The sequence below is a fragment of the Chenopodium quinoa genome, unplaced genomic scaffold (assembly GCF_001683475.1).
Source record: "Chenopodium quinoa cultivar QQ74 unplaced genomic scaffold, ASM168347v1, whole genome shotgun sequence".
Taxonomy (NCBI): Eukaryota; Viridiplantae; Streptophyta; class Magnoliopsida; order Caryophyllales; family Amaranthaceae; genus Chenopodium; species Chenopodium quinoa.
The window spans coordinates 8871002-8891233 of record NW_018743292.1 but is presented as its reverse complement, the minus strand read 5'-3'; positions in this window follow the sequence as shown (position 1 = coordinate 8891233).

The window sequence follows — 20232 nt, the reverse complement described above, 5'->3', positions numbered from 1 at the left end:
CAATAATTAGCCCAAAGCATTTTTTTAATACAGTGTGTAGATCATTGCAAGTAACTTTATTACTTACATTAAAAGAATTAAAGAATCTGAATACATTAACACCCAATAATAAGCCCATAATATTGTGAAATAAGTAGAAAGGGGAGAAATTGGGAGAGAATAGATGTGTGTATCATTATTCCATATGATGGGATATATTTATATATATACATATATATATATATATATATATATATATATATATATATATATATATATATATATATATATACACACACACACATAAGGTTTGCTTAGAGAATAATAAACCCTAAACCTAGAATGTTCCGGAATAATTCAAGGGTATAACGGGCATCCACAAATATTTCATAACACTCTCCCTTGGATGTCCATTATCGAAGATTGTGTCTTGTTAAAAACCTTATTAAGAAAAACCCTATGAGATAAAAACCTAATAAAGGAAAAAGAGTACATCATTCTTCGTAATACGCTTGAGATGCTGGCTCATTAAAAACCTTACCAGGAAAACCCAATGTGGAACAAAATCATGGTCAAGGGAAAAAGAGTGCAACGCATATCTTCTCCCCCTGATGAATACATAACTTGAGATCCTCTAGTGCAATGAATCCAATATGGTTGGGTAACTTCTCACATGTAGCAGAATACCAATTCTTTATAATTAATCCTCCTAAATTAAACTTGAATCTTCAAATCTTCACGTAAACAAGTGAGACGTCTTCATTACATATCTATGATAATAATACATTTGTTTACATCTATATCATTCGAAATCTCTGTTTAGAGTTGCCTTAAACATTAAACTAATGCCTTTTTCCGGAGGTCATATCTATTGTAAAACTAATGATCAATGTTTGATCAAAGATTCATTAATAATAATTTGATAGCAACACGTGATATCATCAATGTCATTACCCAATCTTGTATGAATTAGTAATACAACACATCTAATTACATACTTCGCTTATGGTTCTCTTGGATCATAAGAAAAACATTCTCACGCAAGTATCTCGTTGTTATTCATTGATATGATAGTTCCCCTGCGAATACAAATTATAAATCTTACATGCTCAAATTTCAGGTTGGGATGTCAATAATTTATTCAAACATACTCTTTAAGAGTTTGATAAAATTATCATTGTGATATATAAAATTATTTATACATATAAATCCACATGTATAAGTTCTTCGGGAACTCTTCTTGCATGATTCATAACATGCGATTTTAACAATATTGTATATTTGTGCAGCAATTAGCTCAATGGAGTTTAAATCTCCTCTTATAAGCTTTTCATAAAATCTGGCAAATTATTCATAGGATGCTTGGTGTACATATTCATTTAGATATCGAAGTTCTAATCTGAAAACAATTGTTAATAATACAATATAATATGTAGAGTTAAATGAATCTAAAACCCTTAAAAAAGTGAGAACTGCTACCGTAGCTTATCTACAGTAAAATTCCGCCTATGTCCTCGCGCTAAGAAACTACAATTCTGCCCTTCTACCACTTTCTAACCCTCTTTCCTCCTCTTTTTCTCACCTCTGCGCGGTTCCTATTAGCATTTTTCCCTGCCTTTTCATCAACTCTACATCTCCAATTCTCCATTCCTTCACTATCATCTCCCCTAAAGTTCTCCTCCTTTTTCATTTGGAAACGCATTTGCGCCCTCATTACTTATTTTAATAGTGTTATTTTCTGTTACAGATTTTGAGTAGATGGCAAATTCTTCAACTGGTAACAATAATGGAATCGAAATCATTGCTGCCAAATCTGTGTTCCATTGTTGGTCTAAGCTACGAGTCTCCGAGTAGCAAGGTAATCCTTTTTTTTTTCCGCTATAAATTTTGTTAGGGTTCTGGCTTAACAACTAAATTTAAAATTGTTTTTTTTTTTTTTTCACCCGGGGTTTGGTGTTCAATTAATTTGAACTAATAAATTCCAGGTTAGCATTTTTTCCATTTCCTTTCTCTTAGTTATTTAAATTAATGTTTTTATAGGTTGATTTTTATTGATTTATTTTACGGCTATTTCACCAAATGTCACAAAGTAATTTCAAAATTCACCAAATGCCATTAACTTTTTCAAAATTCACCAAATGCCACTGAAGTTTACTACAATATCACCAAATGCCATTTTCGTTAGTTGACCGTCAGTGTCCGTTAGTTGACCCCATCACTTGTCACGTGTCACTTTCTGATTGGTCTGTTTTTAAAAATAAAAATAATTTAAAAAACTAAAAATATTTTAAAAAAAATAAAAAATATAAAAAATAAAACCCCAAACCACAGCCACCACCCCAGCCCCTACCGCTGGGACCTGCACCGGCAGGCGTGCCGGCGGCCGCCGGTTACCTTCCCTTTCCCCTCCTCTTCCCCCGTCGCGACCCACCGGACTGACTACCGCAGCCAACCTCCACCACCAAAAACTCCCACAAACCACAGCCAACGAAACGAAACCAACCCTCTCCTTCACGAACAGTAGCCTTGCTGCCGTTCTCGATCCTCGCACCAATCTTGATCCTCGCACCAACAATAAAAGCCCCGCCATTAATTTGCAGCAGCGAAGAAATTAATTTGCAGCTGAAGAAATTAAGGATGTGTTCGAAATTGAGAGTAGTGCAAAATTCGGGTTCACCTTCCTCTCGAATCGTACTCCTTGACCACAGTCGAAGAACCCGTTTGACACCCTAATATTTCATCATCAATTCAATAATCTTCTTCGATTATTCTGATGATCAAAGAAGAAATGAATTTAGAGAACTTTTCGAAGAGATTGAAGGATTGTGCCTCTTTCCTCTTCTCTCGCCCCTAACCTGAGGGATTGTAGATTGGAATTCAAGTGAAAATGACTTTGAATTGAAGATTGATGGACACTATCAAAGTGAGTTGAATCGGATGCTAGCAGACTACCTAATGTGGTGGCTGTCAATGGTGGTGCTGATATGGAGCCATCAACTTCTCATACATATGAGAGATTAGAGATTTAGCTGAGAAATGGGAGTTTACTTTCTGGAAAGGCAGTTAGCCAATCCGATTAGTTTTATGAGCAAGATGGGGATGATCAGAATGATTCATTGCAATTTAGAGGTTATAACCCTGCTACATCTAATTCAAGAGCTTCTCAGTCAGTTTAAGGTATTTTGCAAAGGCAGTAAGTTTTTTCATATTTTTTTTACGGCCCAAATAAACCCAAATTTACATAAACCCTTTTGGTTTAGGCTTACGTAATATCTTCCTTATATATAATTAGAAAAAAAACTTTATTTGCTCTTGCCGACAGGCAATAATTCTTTTTCCTCTCTCTTCTCTCCTCCCTCTTTTCTCTATAGTAAAATCATCGAATAATTTAAACCAAGATCTAATTCACTATGAAGGCTAAACAAAGTAAACACATATCTAATTCAAGGTATGCGTTGCATTTTTTTTCCCTCTCCTTCTGATGTTTATTTTTTTTGGCTTTTATTACCCGATTTCAAATGGATTGGATCTTTATTAAAAATAAATAAAATTGTATCTTATAGGTACCCGGTGCCTGATTTATCGGGTCGGGTCCTGAAAGTACCGTTAAATTTAAAGAAATTGTTTTTCTGCCTAAAATTTTCGCTCTTAAAAAATTGCTATAAATGTATGAATGCCCCTGTTTTTGAAATTATAATTCTTTAAGTTCTAATCATCTCCCCCAAGAAATCAAACCAATCATCTTCCCCAAGAAATCAAACCAAACCCAGAAACAATGCTTATATATAGAATGGGAATTTCTATCCCATCTACTTTCTATGCTCTGTTCGATGATTCAAATAACTTTAAAGATAGAGTCCCCGTTGAACTGTTAAATATTCCATTTCTTCATGGAATTTGGGCTAAAAACTCTCATTTTTCTTCTTATTCATCTTCAAAGATAAAGTTTGATCTTAATGTAAGATATTCATTGAATCTTTAATCAATTTTATTTGTGTTTTTGGTTTAATTCCTTCTTTTTTAGTTTTGTTGTTCTATATTTTTTTCAGAAATTATCAATTGCTTTCTTTTTAATTATGGTATTCTATGTTTTTTTCAAAAATTAAATATCTTTGAAGAGGAGAAAAGCCTGTTAACGACACATATGAGAGATTTTACCCGATATTCAGTAGTTACTTCTGTGTATAAGCGAGAGTGGAAGATGCATGGTTATCATTAGGGGATGTCTGAAAATGTTTATTTTCGTAAGATTTTGGAGTTGGGTGTACCGAAAATTGAGCCGATTAAGAATTTAATCCTTAATCTTGGTAATTACTTGATTTTTTTATCTGTGCAATTTTTTTTATACAATTATTTTTCAAAAATATTTTGTTAATTCTTTAATTTTTTTTTACAGTGAAATATGAACGTGTAAGAGTTAGATGTGTTTGGATTGGAATGAAGGCACAAAAGCTCTTGAATATGAACGTGTAAGCTCTTGAATCATGACTGTCATTGAGCCTATCGTGCTCTCTGGACCTTTCTTCTTCATGGGATTTCCTGGTTGACGAAAACGGTAATAAAATGTATTTAAGTAATTTGTTAATATATTATTAGTTTTATGTAATTTGTTAATATATTATTAGTTTTATATAATTTGTTAATATCATATAGTTTCATGAGTTATTATGAAAGTTTATATTTATATGTTTTTCTTGATAATATTTAATGCTCTAATAATCCTTGAACATAATAAGAAGATTTATTTGTTAATATCAGAAATCTTCATGCAGAAAAAGAGTACACAATCCTTTAAAACAGATCACTAATAATATGAAGCAAAGACTTGTATAAACCCCTTAAAATTACATGTAGGTTTGTCTTTTTTGAAATCATGTAAAATTGCTTAATAAAAAATTTGTTTGTTTTTTTTTTTTTTTTTTTTTTTCCCCAATCATAACAACACGCTTGTTTTGTACACCTATCACGCAATCAATACGTAAAGTTTTGGTGAGCACAGTCATAGGTCCCTAAAGATGTCATCAAGATGATTATAAAGATTTCCATCAGGATCGTCTCATTTTGTCCAAAAGTAATACATAATAGAAATTGATTTTAATAATCCTTACTTTTACCGATTTTCTTTTAATAATCCGAACTTTTGATTATTCTTGAATAATCCCAACTTATGTAGGTTTCTTCCGAAAATAATCCGAATTTTTATTTTTGTTGCTTTTGCTGATCCCTTTTGGGACTTTATTTAAAACAACAATAAAAGTTCAGATTATTATTAGATGATACCTATATAAGTTGGAATTATTCCAAAATAATCAAAAGTTGGGATTAGTTAAAGAAAATCGGTCAAAGTTGGGATTATTAAAACCAATTCATATAAAACATTAAAAAGAGCAGTTGAATGTGCTCGTGACATAATTAATATTTTGACATAAGGATAACTATCAAATACTCTTTACTAATTCTAGGGTACGGTATCTAAAGGGTGAAAAAACAACGAATTGTTGTGTCGAATACCTCAGCATAAGGAACTTTACTCCTTTTCTCTTCATAAATAGAAGTTAGATAGGTAAATTTTATCCTTAATACACACAAACTTGGGTAGAATCTAGGGGAGACTACAAGAGCACCAAGATCATGTTCAATTGCATTAGAATCTAGGACAACTTTCAATAATTATATGACTCATAATGTTCTTGTAAATTTCTGCACGGTTGCATTGTTAGTCATTATCTTCTGACAATTGTCATACCTCTCGAACGTTATTTGACGAAACCCACGAATGTAACCTTGGTGTTGGTGATGACAATGGCGAAGCGAGTAAAAGAAAATGGTAGCTCATTACATCGATAGAGAGGTTGTAATTTTGAAAGTGAATATGGGCAAATACATAATTATCCACTGCTTCGAGGTTCTTGTTATATCCTACTCCCATTATGCGAACTTTGTTGGGCACTTATATCTGCGTTATCTACTCCTCTCTGGTCCAATAATTGTCAGTTGGTTGTGGCTCTCAAGATGAGATCGAGTTGGGAACACAAATACAACGATGATTTCTTATATTCCTTTTTATCGGCCCTCCCCTCCTCCCTTGCTATCCCCCTATGGGACTCCGCCTCTTACCACCGCCTTTCTGAGTTTTTGAGGCCCTTAAACTATTCTCATCCTGCTCTTATTTTAAATCCTTACCATATTGTTTTGGACCAAGATTGTAGCTATGTCTTTACTTTTGGTGCTGAATCGTTTCCCTTCACTCATGATCACTTCTCAACCCTCTTAACCACTGTCCATAATTGGTCAATTCAAAGACCTGTGTCCCTTGAGGATCTCTTGGGTCTTTGACTTGATGATTCCCTCTATAACCTCGCTGCTACTGCTACCACTCCTGTTTCCGATCTCAAACATAAGCTTGTGGGATTGTACTTGTGCCGTGATGGCAACTTATCAAACAAAATCAACACGGTTTTTAAACAATGTCAAGCAAAACAACGTGACTTGGAGATAGTTGTGGTTTACCTCAGCTTTAATAATAACCTACTGCATTTCATGGCTTCTGTCAATGCCTTTTTAATAAATCAGGGGATATCATCCTGGTGGGTGTTGCCCTTCGATGACTCTACCAGCCGTAGGCTGTGGAATCTTTGTCATGAGACTTTTCGTGAGAAGTTGATCATTGTAGGACCTCAAGGTCAATTTTTAGAAATTCATGCAGCTAATGCTATTACCGACTTTGACCCCATCTATGATATGTATCCCTACGCTGCTGAACCCATTGCCCAGCAAGAGACTGTAACACTACTAGAAATAGGTCAATTTACGACGGACTAGTTCCGACGGACATTAAATCCGTCGGAAAGTTCCGACGGATTTAAAATCTGTCGGAACTTTCCGACGGAATTTCTACGGAATACAAATCCGTTGGAATTTACGGGTATTCCGACGGAATTTTCCGTCGGAAACTGTATCTTGCTACGGAAATAAAATCCGTCGGAACGTTCCGAGGGAATTAACCGTCGGAAAGTTATGTTTCCTACGGAAATAAAATTCGTCGGAATGTTCCGACGGAAAATTCTGTCGGAATTCAATTAAATAATAAAAAAAAACTTAAAAACCCTATAAACTTTGCTCCTCAGCCGCCCAAAGCCCCTTATTTCCCCCTCTCTCTTCTTCTCTTCCTTTTCTCTCTCCTCTCCTCCCTGTTCTCTTCTCTTCTTACTCATCTCTCCTCTCAAACTTACTCCACTCTTCTCATCCCCTTTCACTCTCCTCTCTGTTTCAATACCAACAACAACAACGCAAAAAAAATGGTAACCAATGCAACAACGACATAGCAATTACGGCTTCACCGGGCAACCGAGCAACAATCACAACGGACATCAACAAATTTGAAGAACAATTTTTTGAATCTTTCGTTTTTATTTTTCTGATTTTGATTTTAAATTTGTAGATCTAGTTTGTGTTTATTCGATTTTTTGCTCGGATTTTGATTTTCCTACTTTTGTATTATTCAATGTATATAATAGATTTGTTATTGTTCGATTTGTGGGTTAGATCTTTTTTTTTTGTTAATATATTAATTTTTTTTAATAACGATTTTCTGATTTTATTTTCGGTTTTTTGGGTGGTCTAATGGGGTGTGAAATACGGTGGGTGGGGGGTGAAATACGGTGGGTGGGTGGGTTGGGGGTGAAATACGGTGGGTGGGTGGTGTGTTGGGGTGTGGGCTGGTTTGGTGGGGTGGGTGGTGGGTTTTTAGGGAGGTTTCGGTGAGGTGGGTAGGGGGTCTGGGTGTGCTGGGGGGTTGGTGGTGGCGGGAGTGGGATTAGGCAGGTGGGGTGGGGGGCTGCTGGGGGTCTGTGGTGGGGGGGGGGGTGGGTGGTGGTAGGCTGGTGGCGGGGGTGGGTCTGGGCAGGTGGGGTGGGCTTTTTTTTTTTTTTTTTTTCCGACGGAATTTTCCGTCGGAAAATACCACCTCCAACAGAATATTCCGTCAAAAAATCTCCCCCACCGACGGAATATTCCGTCGAAAACTTGCGACGAATTTTCACTGAAAGTCAACAAAAGCGCCGACAGAACAAAATCCGTCGGAATAGTCCTTTCCGACGGAATATAGCAAAATACCTACAAAGGGTCTTCCGACAATGCTTTCCGACGGAATTCCGTCGGAAATGGGCATTTCCGACGGAATTTCAGGGTTTTCCGATGGATTTTTTCCGTCGTTGATTGACTGTTTTCTAGTAGTGTAAGGCTTCAAAACCTAATTTTAGAGTCTCTCTTGTTTTCTACTACACATGAACATGATTACCTCCTTACCCAAAAAGGTGATCATATCCATGTCGCAGAGCTTCGAGGCAAAAAGGTACTGCTTTTCATTGCCAATTTGCATCCTGATGCCCATCAAGAGGAAGACTATGTTTTCGATGCTATTAGGGATGAGATGAGAGATTGGTGCAGTGATAATATAAAAGAATACTGTAAGGATTATGAGATTATTCTAGTTTTCATCCCTCTCTTGTCTTCAAATGAGTTGTTATTCAGTAAAGATTTAATGTCGTGGCTTTGGGATTCCACAATGCTATGGCTCATATGCCCTCTGAAAGGATTAAGAGCTCAAACTCACTTGCAATTAACCCACAACAACAATGAACAAGCAAGCATAACAATCAAGAACAACCATGAAGAATTTAAAGCAAGTAAAAGTAGAGGGAGACAATGTTACCGTGGAAAAACACGAGAACCGGGAGAAAAAACCCACCCTTGCACTATGGAGTAATATTGATGATGAATGAAATCAAGAATTACAAGCATGAATTGTGTGGAATTCAAATGCTCCCCACAAACTCTCTCAAACCCTCTCTTAGTGTTTAATGTTTGTGAATAATCAATAAAGAGGCTTAGTTAAGGTATATATAGTCTAGGTAGAAAATACAATCCAACGGCTAAGATTAAAACAAATCGCACAAGCCGAAAACGAAGCGACGAAACAGGGGCCAGGGGGGTTCGACCGAACCTACCCAGACTTCAGTTGAACCTAGGGTGGTTCGGTCGAACTCCCTCATGGTTCGGCCGCTCCTCTGCTAGAAAGTGAAGTCGATGATGCTACTTCCTCAAAACCGGGTTTGGTCGAACCCAAGGAGGTTCGGTCGAACTTTTCACAAGTTTGACCGAACTCCTTCTTGTTCGATCGAACTCACAACCAAGGCAGCTCTTAGCTTCTCTCCTTATGCCTCCATGCATTGATTCATCTCCACACTAATCCTAACAATCTCCCACTTGGAGATAGGATCAATCATGCACCATGGACTACCACATATACACTCCTTCCTCAAGAACACTCAACACATTCATCAAAACAATTTTCACCATAGTGCAACACTCCTTCAAATTAATGATGGAGTCCAATTGAGGTCCTACACACCTCAATTTGTCACTAGAAACAACTTCAGTGAGCATATCCGCCGGATTCTTGGAACCGGCAATCTTCCTCAAACACATCGTGCCATCCTTCACCAAACTCCTAGTGTAGTGATAACGCCTCTTGATGTGTTTAGTGCGATAATGAAACATAGGATTCTTAGCCAATTGAACCGCACTTTGGCTATCACTATACAACGCACAAACATCTTGTTTCATGCCCATTTCTTCAAGGAAACCCTTCAACCATTCCATCTCCTTTCCCGCTTCCGACATAGCCACATACTCGGCTTCCGTCGTAGACATAGAGACACACTTTTGGAGCTTGCTCATCCAATTAATGGACGTACCACCAATAGTATACACATACCCCGAAGTGCTTTTGCTTGAATCATAACATCCTCCAAAATCGGCATCAACAAAACCTTCCAAAACAACTCTGTTTCTCCCAAAACAAAGAGTCATACTTGAAGTACCCAACAAATACCTCAATAGCCACTTCACGGCTTACCAATGTCTCTCACCTGGATTTGACATGAACCTACTCACAACTCCCACTGCATGAGCAATATCAGGCCTAGTGCAAATCATAGCATACATCATGCTACCAACGGCCGAAGCATAAGGAACAATGGCCATTTTGTCCTTCTCTTCCCTTGTCTTTGGGCAATCCTCTTTAGTCAACTTGAACTCACTTGAAAGAGGTGAGCTTCGAGGCTTTGCATCAATCATTTTAAATCTCTTAAGCACCTTCTTGACATACTCCTCTTGAGATAACTTGAACACACCCGTTGAACTATCCCTAGAAATTCTCATGCCAAGTATTTGCTTGGCCTCACCCAAGTGTTTCATCTCAAATCTTCTTGAAAACTTCTTTTTCAAGTCATTGACAATTTGCATACTAGTTCCCGCAATCAACATATCATCAACATACAAAAGTAAAGTAGCAACAGTGGTCACCTCACGCTCTCACGAAACCATTGCCTAGCATAAAATTGTCAAACTTCTTGTACCATTGTCTAGGAGCTTGTTTCAACCCATATAGACTCCGTTTAAGCTTGCACACCAAGTTCTCTTGACCCGGAACTTGAAACCCTTCTGGTTGCTTCATGTAGATTTCCTCCTCCAAATCACCATGTAAAAACGCAGCTTTTATATCCATTTGCTCAAGAAATAAGTCCTCCGAAACCATTATAGCCAACAAGATCCTTATAGTGGTTAACTTCACAAGCGGAGTAAAGATCTCATGATAATCAATGCCCTCCTTTTGTGAAAAACCTTTCACCACAAGTCCCGGTTCTTCTTTCTTTCGAAAGATCCACTTGCACAAAAGTGCTCTCTTGCCCTTGGGCAACTCAACCAACACCCAAGTGTTGTTCTTCTCTAATGAAGACATCTCATCTTCCATTGCTTGCTCCCACTTCAACGAGTCACCCATGCCCATTGCCTCTTGATAACATTCCGGCTCACCGGAATTCGTCAACAACAAATAATGCAAGGATGGAGAATATCGGTTTGGTGGCTTGATAGTTCTTGATGATCTCCTCACCGTTGGTGGTGTAGAAGGCTCTCCTTGAACCACAACAGGCTCACCCATAACCACTCGCTCATCCGTTTCCAAGTGATCATCATCATCTGAATCACTTGAATCCGAATCCACCGGAACATGAGCACCATGTTGAGGAGATGCTTGTTGAATTGGCACCTCAACTTCTACTCGTTCAACCTCTTTGCCACTTCTAATTTCACCATCTAGCTCAACAAATTTCCACTCATCTCCAATTGATTCTTTCTCAACGGTTTTTCCACCGAAGTTGTCCTCGTACAAGGAGCTCTCATCAAAAGTGATGTCACAATGCCTAACAATCTTTTGATTCTTAGGATCCCAAAATCTACAACCATCCATACCCGATGAAGTAACATTTGATGGCCTTTGGGTCTAGCTTATCTCTCTTTTCGGAATGCAAATAGGCCACACAACCAAAGGTCTTCAAGTGAGTGTAGGACACCCCCTTACCACCCCACTCCTCTTCCAGTATCTTGAATTCCAAAGGCACCGAAGGTCCACGGTTTATCAAACTAACGACATCTGCCCAAAAGCATTTTGGGAGGCCCGCAAACAACCTCATACACCTTTCCTTCTCAAGTAAGATCCTATTCATCCGCTCCGCTACCCCGTTTTGGCGAGGTTTACCGGGAATGGTCCTCTCCAAAACAATGCCATGCTCCTTACAAATATTCTTGTAAGCTTCCAACTCATACTTTCCTCCATTGTCGAACTTGATTGCCTTAATCTTCTTGCCCGAAACATTTTTAACCTCCGCCTTAAGTACTGGTCTTCGTGCCCCCGAGCCACCACCATAGCTCCTTTCGACACCTTCCAAGTACCCTCACCAAACATGGTTCTAAAACCGCTTGAGTCTAGTTGACCCACCGAAATCAAATTCTTCCTTAGCTTAGGTATGTACCTAACATCTTCAAGCTTCCATGAGCTCCCACTTGAGGTCTTGATCATGACATCTCCCTTCCCTACAATATCCAACGGTTCATCATCCGCAAGGTACATCTTTCCAAACTTGCCACTCTTGAAGTTTTGGAAAATCTCCTTACATGGAGAAGAATGAAATGAAGCTCTCGAATCAAGGATCCAAGACTCAATGGGACTATCAACATTCAAGATCAATGCATCATCGATTTCATAGCTTGATGCCAAGCTAACCGATGAACTAGCATCATCGTGGTTCTTGTGGTTTGAACCACCCTTCTTCTTGGGATTAGGACATTCCCTCTTTGTATGCCCTTTCACACCACAACCCCAACACACAATGTTCACCTTCCCTTTCGACTTACTCCTCCCTCTAGACTTCGATCTTCCTCTTTGAGCACCTCTATGTTGTCTTCCACGTCCCCTACCTTCACTAGAATAAGCACCACCATATGACTCACCCGAGTTCTTCCTTCTCAAGCTCTCACTCAAGATTAAGTCCCTCACATCATCACACTTCAACTTCGACTTTCCGGAAGTTGCTAATGGCTGCTACAACAGTGTCCCAATTTCTAGGCAACGATGATAACAAAATCAAGGCCCTCACTTCATCATCAAACTTGATCTCAACCGAAGCTAATTGAGAGATTATCGAATTGAATTCATTTATATGTTCGGGGGCGGAACCACTATCATTCATCTCAATTTCAAACAAACGACGCATCAAGAACACCTTGTTCATAGCCGATGGCTTCTCATACATATTGGACAATGCTTTGATCACACCAACCGTCGTTGTCACATCTTTGACATTGTAAGCAACACTCTTAGCCAATGGCAATCTAATCACTCCAAGGGATTGTCTATCCAATACTTTCCACTCTTCTTCCTTCATACCCGATGGTTTACTAGTAAGGGGCAAATATAGGTTCTTTTGATACAAATTGTCCTCTATTTGCATCTTCCAAAACCCAAAATCCTTCCCATCAAACTTCTCAATTTTCAACTTGCCTTCTTCCATTGCAATTCAAACACACAAAGTTCACAATAGGTTTTTAACAATAAAGAATGCAACTTGACCCCCAAGACTCAAACTTTGAACACCTAAAGTTTCAAACTTTGTAACTCAATCACAAATTCAAGTTTAACACAAACCCTAATTCATCAAAACACCAAAGAATCAACCTTGGCTCTGATACCAATTGAAAGGATTAAGTGCTCAAACTCACTTGTAATCAACCCACAACAACAATGAATAAGCAAGCATAATAATCAAGAACAACCATGAAGAATTTAAAGCAAGTAAAAGTAGAGGGAGACAATGTTACAAAAACCCACCCTTGCACTATGCAGTAATATTGATGATGAATGAAATCAAGAATTACAAGCATGAATTGTATGGAATTAAAATGCTCCCCACAAACTCTCTCAAACCCTCTCTTAGTGTTTAATATTTGTGAATAATCAATAAAGAGGCTTAGTTAAGGTATATATAGTCTAGGTAGAAAATACAATCCAACGGCTAAGATTAAAACAAATCGTACAAGCCGAAAACGAAGCGACGAAACAGGGGCCGGGGGGGTTCGGTTGAACTCCCTCATGGTTCGACCGCTCCTCTGCTAGAAAGTGAAGTCGATGATGCTGCTGCCTCAAAATCGGGTTCGGTCGAACCCAAGGAGGGTCGGTCGAACTTTTCACAAGTTTGACCGAACTCCTTCTTGTTCGATCGAACTCACAACCAAGGCAGCTCCAAGCTTCTCTCCTTATGCCTCCATGCGTTGATTCATCTCCACACTAATCCTAACACCCTCCTGATCCTGTTCGTGAAGCACGAATAGTCAAGGACACAGTTCTATATGGTTTCAACAGTTATAACGTCTCATATTTGACATTTTGAGAGGATGGTTGAATTGTTTCCGAAGCTTGGCCTCAATTGTCAGACCATAATTGGGCTGATGATCAGCTGTACTCCCAACTTCTGTTTAGATACGCCGATAAAATAGATGATTGTTTTTATTAACTTGTTATCATTTGACAATTAGTTTGACGATCAAGTAATATAAGTTTTTTTTTCCTTTTTTTTTTTTGTTTTTTTTTTAAAGACGTTATATTAATATGTTTTAATTACCAGTGTTTTAATAATTGATAACTTAACTCTGTACAATATAGTTTTGTTCTTCGTATTTTAAGTTAACATCAGCGACATTATGATCTAATGCCTTTAGGGTCGTTCTAATTATTTTGGAGTTCCTGTGCAAGATAAAATTCAGCTCTCTAGAGTCCAAGCAGAGGTGGAGTGCTAATAAAATTCAGGCACATGTGGTGGCTCACCTTGGCCCTCTTGAGTACTCTACTCGGGTTTGGGTTAAGGAGGGGCCTTTAGCCCTTTCAGATAGTGTTGCTGCAGATTACTGCTTATTCTTCAATAATAATTAAGTGCCTTTTGGCCTCTTAATAAAAAAAAAAAAAAAAAAAAAGAGAAGTCATATCCAATTATCCATGGTATTAAGTGCTTCTTGTACTTGATATTCTGTCACTATGCTGGTCTCATACTCTCATTGCTGCTCCTTTTGGTGATAGCTACTACTCTTGCTGTTTCATTTATGACTGTGTACTGCTATTTTGCCGGGTGGGCGATTCTTGTCTTGTTAATGGCTTCATGTTGATCATGAAATGTATTGATTTTTTTAGATTTGGACACAATTGATTCAGAAAATATAATTGACTTTGATTTATGAAGTGATTTTGTCAAAGATTGACCTGTCTTTAAGTAATTTTTGTGATCAATTGCTTGTTATTATGTGGCAGACTTGTGTGATTGTGTTTGTTTAAAACCTGTTTTATGCTTTAAAATTGTGTTGTAAAATGAAATATTGGAACTGTGTGCAATTTTACACCACTATTGACCCTTTAAAATTGATTTCTATACGGTACATAAGATGTTCTGATACATTTGTAGTTTTTCAATAACATATGGAGTTTCGTCAAAAAAATTAACATACGGAGTTGCCGAGTTGGGAGTTTTTTTTGTCTAGATCAACTTTCTTACTCCGTGTTTCATTTTGTTCGTGTGGTGTTCTGCATTACATGCTGCAGCTCTTAGTGATTAAAACGCGGAGTATGTTTAGCCATTTGAAGTTGACCATTTCACTCTTGTTTCGGGGTTTTCTGATGTCCTGCGGAAGAGTTACAATTCCGGGACTGGTATCCTTGCGCCTGTACCTGCAAAACAACGGAGACTCCTTGTGGTGGGAGCTCCGCCTCCAACGGTCAAGTTAGTACTTGTTTGAGGAGTAATAAATGCGGAAAGTAAAGGTGGGAGATCTGGTTCCTCTAGGGGAGGAGTGATCAATGTGTTTAGACTTCTCTAGGTAAGGGTCATCAATTGCTGAATCCCCTTTAATGAGGATTAATTAAGTATTTATAGTCTTGAGAAGCGTGCCAATCCTAGGTTTAGGTTAACCAGGGCAAATTGGGCTTCTCTCGGACTTTGGGCCTTGGTGGCCATTTTGTCTATTTGGCATATGGGAGGCCACGTGGCGTGGCCTGATTAGTCCATATTGGACCTCTTAGGGTGACAAGTGGCGGACGCTGATTGGCCCACGTGGTGGACACGTGGCAGGTCCGGATTGGTCCATTTGTCATGGGTAATTTTTACCCTAAACATTTGCCCCTCGGAAGGAGTAATTTCTCTTTCCAGGAGGGATTGCTCCTTTCGAAAGTTAGACCCTCGAAGCTTTGCTAGGTCGGCATCTTGTCTAGTTCTAATGGGAGATGGACTTGATTAACTTAGAAAATTTTGATACCTTGGGCGGTATGACATTTTCAAGGTTAATCAATCATAATAATGATTGCCGCCGAACTAGACAGATGCCGATTCTTTGCCCCACTATACAGATAGCCCCTGATCAGGTGGACTGTCAACTATTGCACAAGGGTAAGCATTTAGCATTATTCGGCCGTTGGCCTCTTTTGTTTGAGTAGTAGGGAAGCCAGGCGGCGGGGGCCGGATAGTCCCCTTGATTCGCCAAGTTTTTCTTGGCTATTAACTCAAAGGTTGTTAACCTAGCAGGAGTAGTGGTTGAGAGCCCCTGTTTGCTAAAAACAGGCGGGCGACTCATACCTTTTAGGCTCCATACTAAGTTTGAGAGAGTGACTATGAGTTAACATGGGAGTTACTCAGTCTCCGTCACACTCTAGCTTGAGTAGTAGAGGTACCAGGCGGCGGAGGCCGGCTGATCCCCTTGATTCGCCAATGTTTGTTGGCTATTAACCCAAGGAGTGGTTACCTAGTAGGAATAGGGGTTTGAGTGCCCCTGTTTGCCAAAAAACAGGCGGTCTACTCAAACCTTTTAGGTTCCATACCAAGTTTGAGGGAGTGCCTATGAGTTGACTTTGGTGTTACTCAGTCGCCGTCACTCCTGCTTGAGTAGTAAAGGTACCAGGCGGCGGAGGCCGGCTGAACCTTTTGATTCGCCAATGTTTGTTGGCTATTAACTCAAGAGGTACCCCCTGCATTTATCCCAAGTAATACAGGGGATCATCCGACTCAAATGTCAACTGCTACCACTGGTTTGGTTAGTGATAGAGTTATCCTTGTCTCAAAAACGGCTACGTGGTTGTCCTTGGGGACAGTCGTCTAGGTGCCGTGTACTTAGTTTATAGAGCAATGTTCCACCCAAAAGGGAGCTGCTCTCTGCAACGAATTTCATCCGAAGGGATGCCGCCGGACGCCTGCTATTATGTTGGGACAGGTCGTATTAGTTTAATTTTAAGGGAGGATCAGTCGGCCTGGCGCCTGGGCTGATCATCGGGCCTGTGGCCTTGGTTAGTTCTTGGCGAACGTAGGTGCTAAGTAAGAAGAGGGCAGCCGCTTGTTTAGGCACATGGTCGGCCTGGCCCTAATCTTTTTTAGCTAAGTATAAGGGGGTGGTTGTCTGTTTTGGAAACAGTCGTCCCTCTTCTATGGAGAGTGGCCGACTGTATGTCTAGACGGCATGCCCCTCTGGTGGAGTAAAATAACCAATGGAGAGTAGCCGCCCATAAAGGTACAGGCGGCATGCCCCTTTGAAGATAAAGAGTAAAATACTCAATGGAGAGTAGCCGACTGTAAAGGTACAGGTGGCATGCCCCTCTGAATCAGTATCAAGTATTGAAACCATTTCAAGTGTTAGAGCAGATGGATCACCTAGTTCCCTTCCATAAAGGATGGATGGTGTTATTAATGAGAGTCGGCTGCTTTCATAGCTACGAGACTTCATTGTATAGGGGGTCGGCTAGTATTCATGCCGCTTTTCTTGCCTGATAGACTGTCATGCAAACAAGTGGAGGTAATCCACGAAGAAAGACAGTCTTCAATAGAGTGCCGCCTATGCTGCCTGGTTTAATAACCTTAGGCAACATTTTTTAGGGCATCTTACACTTTTTATTTTTTTTTATTTTTATTTTTTTATCATAATAATGATTGAGGTCGCCTAAACCAAGGCTACGAAACCATGATAATCATACCACCAGACATTCGGCATGCCGCTTGCTTTCATTTGGCAAGACATCCAATCTTCTCAGCTTCAAAATCACGATGCATGATCATGATGATGTTGGGCTTAGCATAATGATGCTAGTTGTACTCGTACCCATGATAATTTTCTTGATGATAATTTCTTTCGTGTAACAGCCGGCTGTTTAGAGCTGGCAGGCCGGGTGCTTAGTGGCTGGGTTGGGGCCGGCTGCCGCCTGCTGGCTTTGAGGAACGATGCCTAGGAGCCGGTTGTTCAAGCATAGGTGTCATAAAGCTGGCTGTATTGAGGCAGTTGGGAGCCTTGTATTTTGACGCCTGCTTTCATTAGTTTAGCGAGGACACTAGGTGTAGTTAAACAGCCAAAGGCTTGACTAGCTAGGTGCATCTCTGTGCTCAACCACTAATGCCGGCTGTAGCCTAAGGCCAGCTTGGCTTGTGCGGGCGCCTCAATGGTGGACTAGCAACGAGGGCCGCCTATTCTGAAAATTTACAAACGACTTCTCAAATTCAGGCGTCCATACCCATCTTGCGTATCCAGCCATGCATAATATTCTCTCGTTCTTGCATATGCTGCTTTATTAGAGCTAGCTTGAAGTTCGACATTGAGATATCGCCTTGCACATTCTCAAACAAGGAACTTTTTGGTGTTAAACGGTTTCGGACACCATTAATAACCAAGGTGCGCAGCAAGCAACTGAGAGTTTGAGTTCAACATTTTACTTGCATTTTACTTGAGTTTGAGTTTGAGCTCATGCCTTTTCAACCAAGTGCCGACTGTTTTAGGTGAGTCGGTGTACTTAACACATGCGCCTGGCTGGGGCTGGGCTGAACGCCATCGGCTCTCAGCAATTTAGTTGGTAAGCTAGGCAAGTGATACAATTGGTGATAAGGCCGGTTTATTTTGCCATGATGTGTCGGCTGTCCTCATAGTGTTCTTGCCAATTATATATTAGCCGCTGTTCATTAAAGAGTGCCGGCATCTGGCTGCTCCCACAAGGTGAGTTTACTCGCCCATCGCCATATCTAGATGGTCTTCATACACTAAGTGTGAACGGTACACACTCAATCATACGCTTGTCGCTTGTATTAATCACCATAATGGTTATTGATGGTATGATGCTGCTGCTTGTATGAGAGAAAGGGGGGTTTGTTAGCTTCTCTTGATGGCTTAACAGCCGGTGGTACAGTGCTTCCCCTACATACATACAGCCGCCTAGCCGCCTACTTTGTACATACACACGAACTCATTCGACTCGGCATTTAGAGTCGCTTGTTCTTGGAGTGCCGTTTGATATTCTGCTGTTTGCCCATGATACTTCGAGATTCAAGAATCACTTAGCTTGAGGTTACATGTGGAGCATGCCGGCTTCTTTCATGGTTACGAGGACTTGTTTGTTAGCGTCGTACCGCAATCGGCTTTAGGAGTGTTACACAAACACCATTTCTTCAAATTCATCTAGCTTTCTCAAGGCTATCCTCATTTATCACCGGCTGTTTGATGGCTCGGATTAGGCTGGCTGTTTTGCGGCCGTGTTGTCAAACACCTTATACTTGATGTTATACGTACACTTGATGCTAGTTGTTTAAATTTAACCAACCAAGCTATACGTACACTTGTTGCGTTTGTTGTGAAGGTCGCCTGCTTTAACATGGCTGGCTGCCTCTTGCTTGATAGCTTGAGGAACGATGCCTAGGTGCCTCTTAGGATACACAAGTGAGTTGCTTTCCCATCTAACTTTACACTTGTCTTTTCTCATAATGCAAGTAAGCTAGCTTCTCTATATAGAAAATGAAAGACGAATAGATAATGGACAAGCTTGTTCCACTAATTAATAAAATAGTTAATAAACTAGTGGAGCTTTGCCGCCTGACATCATCCCCAAATTGAGTGGACCAGCTCATAAAGCATAGCAAATACTTGGGAATTAATGATGGCGTTTATGGTGTATTGGAGTGTGAAATTAGTTGGCTTTCGTTGCAAGTAGCACAGCCCCACTCAACAGATTTAAAGAAACAAGTCGCCCTTTTTTTTCTTTTTTTTTTTTTAATTCAAAATCATAATAATGATTTGATAATAATAATAGCCTACAAGCTTGACCATCCGACTCCTGTTATTCGGCAGTATGGCGTTTGTGGCACATGCGGGGCCGACTAGTTTTTATGGGATCCAGACCGACGGGAGGTGCCGCCTATCTGGCTCTCGTAATTTGATTGGGTATACCTCATGGAGGTATTATGAAGACTGTCTTGAAAATCGGTAGTAGTGGCCGACTCTGACAGTTGGTGATTCTTCTTTTGCTCGATTATCATTCGAGCATCAGAGTATGTTTTCCTTGATCCATCCAGTTGAATAAGGCGGATGGGCTTCCTCTTCCCTAGAGAAGGGAAGCGGTACTTTGTTAGGTCGATCACTGGCGCCTCTCTCCCCTTAGGTCTAGGGTGAGTAGTCGCCTCCCGATCCTTTGCAGGTTCTTCCTCCCAGATTGGGAGGGTCTTCTGGCCGACTGTTCCTTTGCAGGAACAGGCACCCTTCTATTGATCAAGTCTTGGATCTCTCCTTTGAAACTACTCATGAGGGCCATGAGTTCATTCCTGGTTATAGGGGCAGATCCCTCGGCCGCCTGTTGATGATCAGGCGGCGGGCCGGCTGGTTTACTAGATTTAGCCAGGTAGTCTCCCCGTTCCCTCCTTTCGATGGGACGGGTGCGTCGAGCTCTGAGGGACCCGTCAGGGGCCGTGTGAGTCTTAACTTCATATTCTTCGTCGGTATACTAGTCTGACTGGACCAGGGGGTCGTCCATGGAACGCTTCTCACTTAGAACCGGTACAGACTGTGATACCA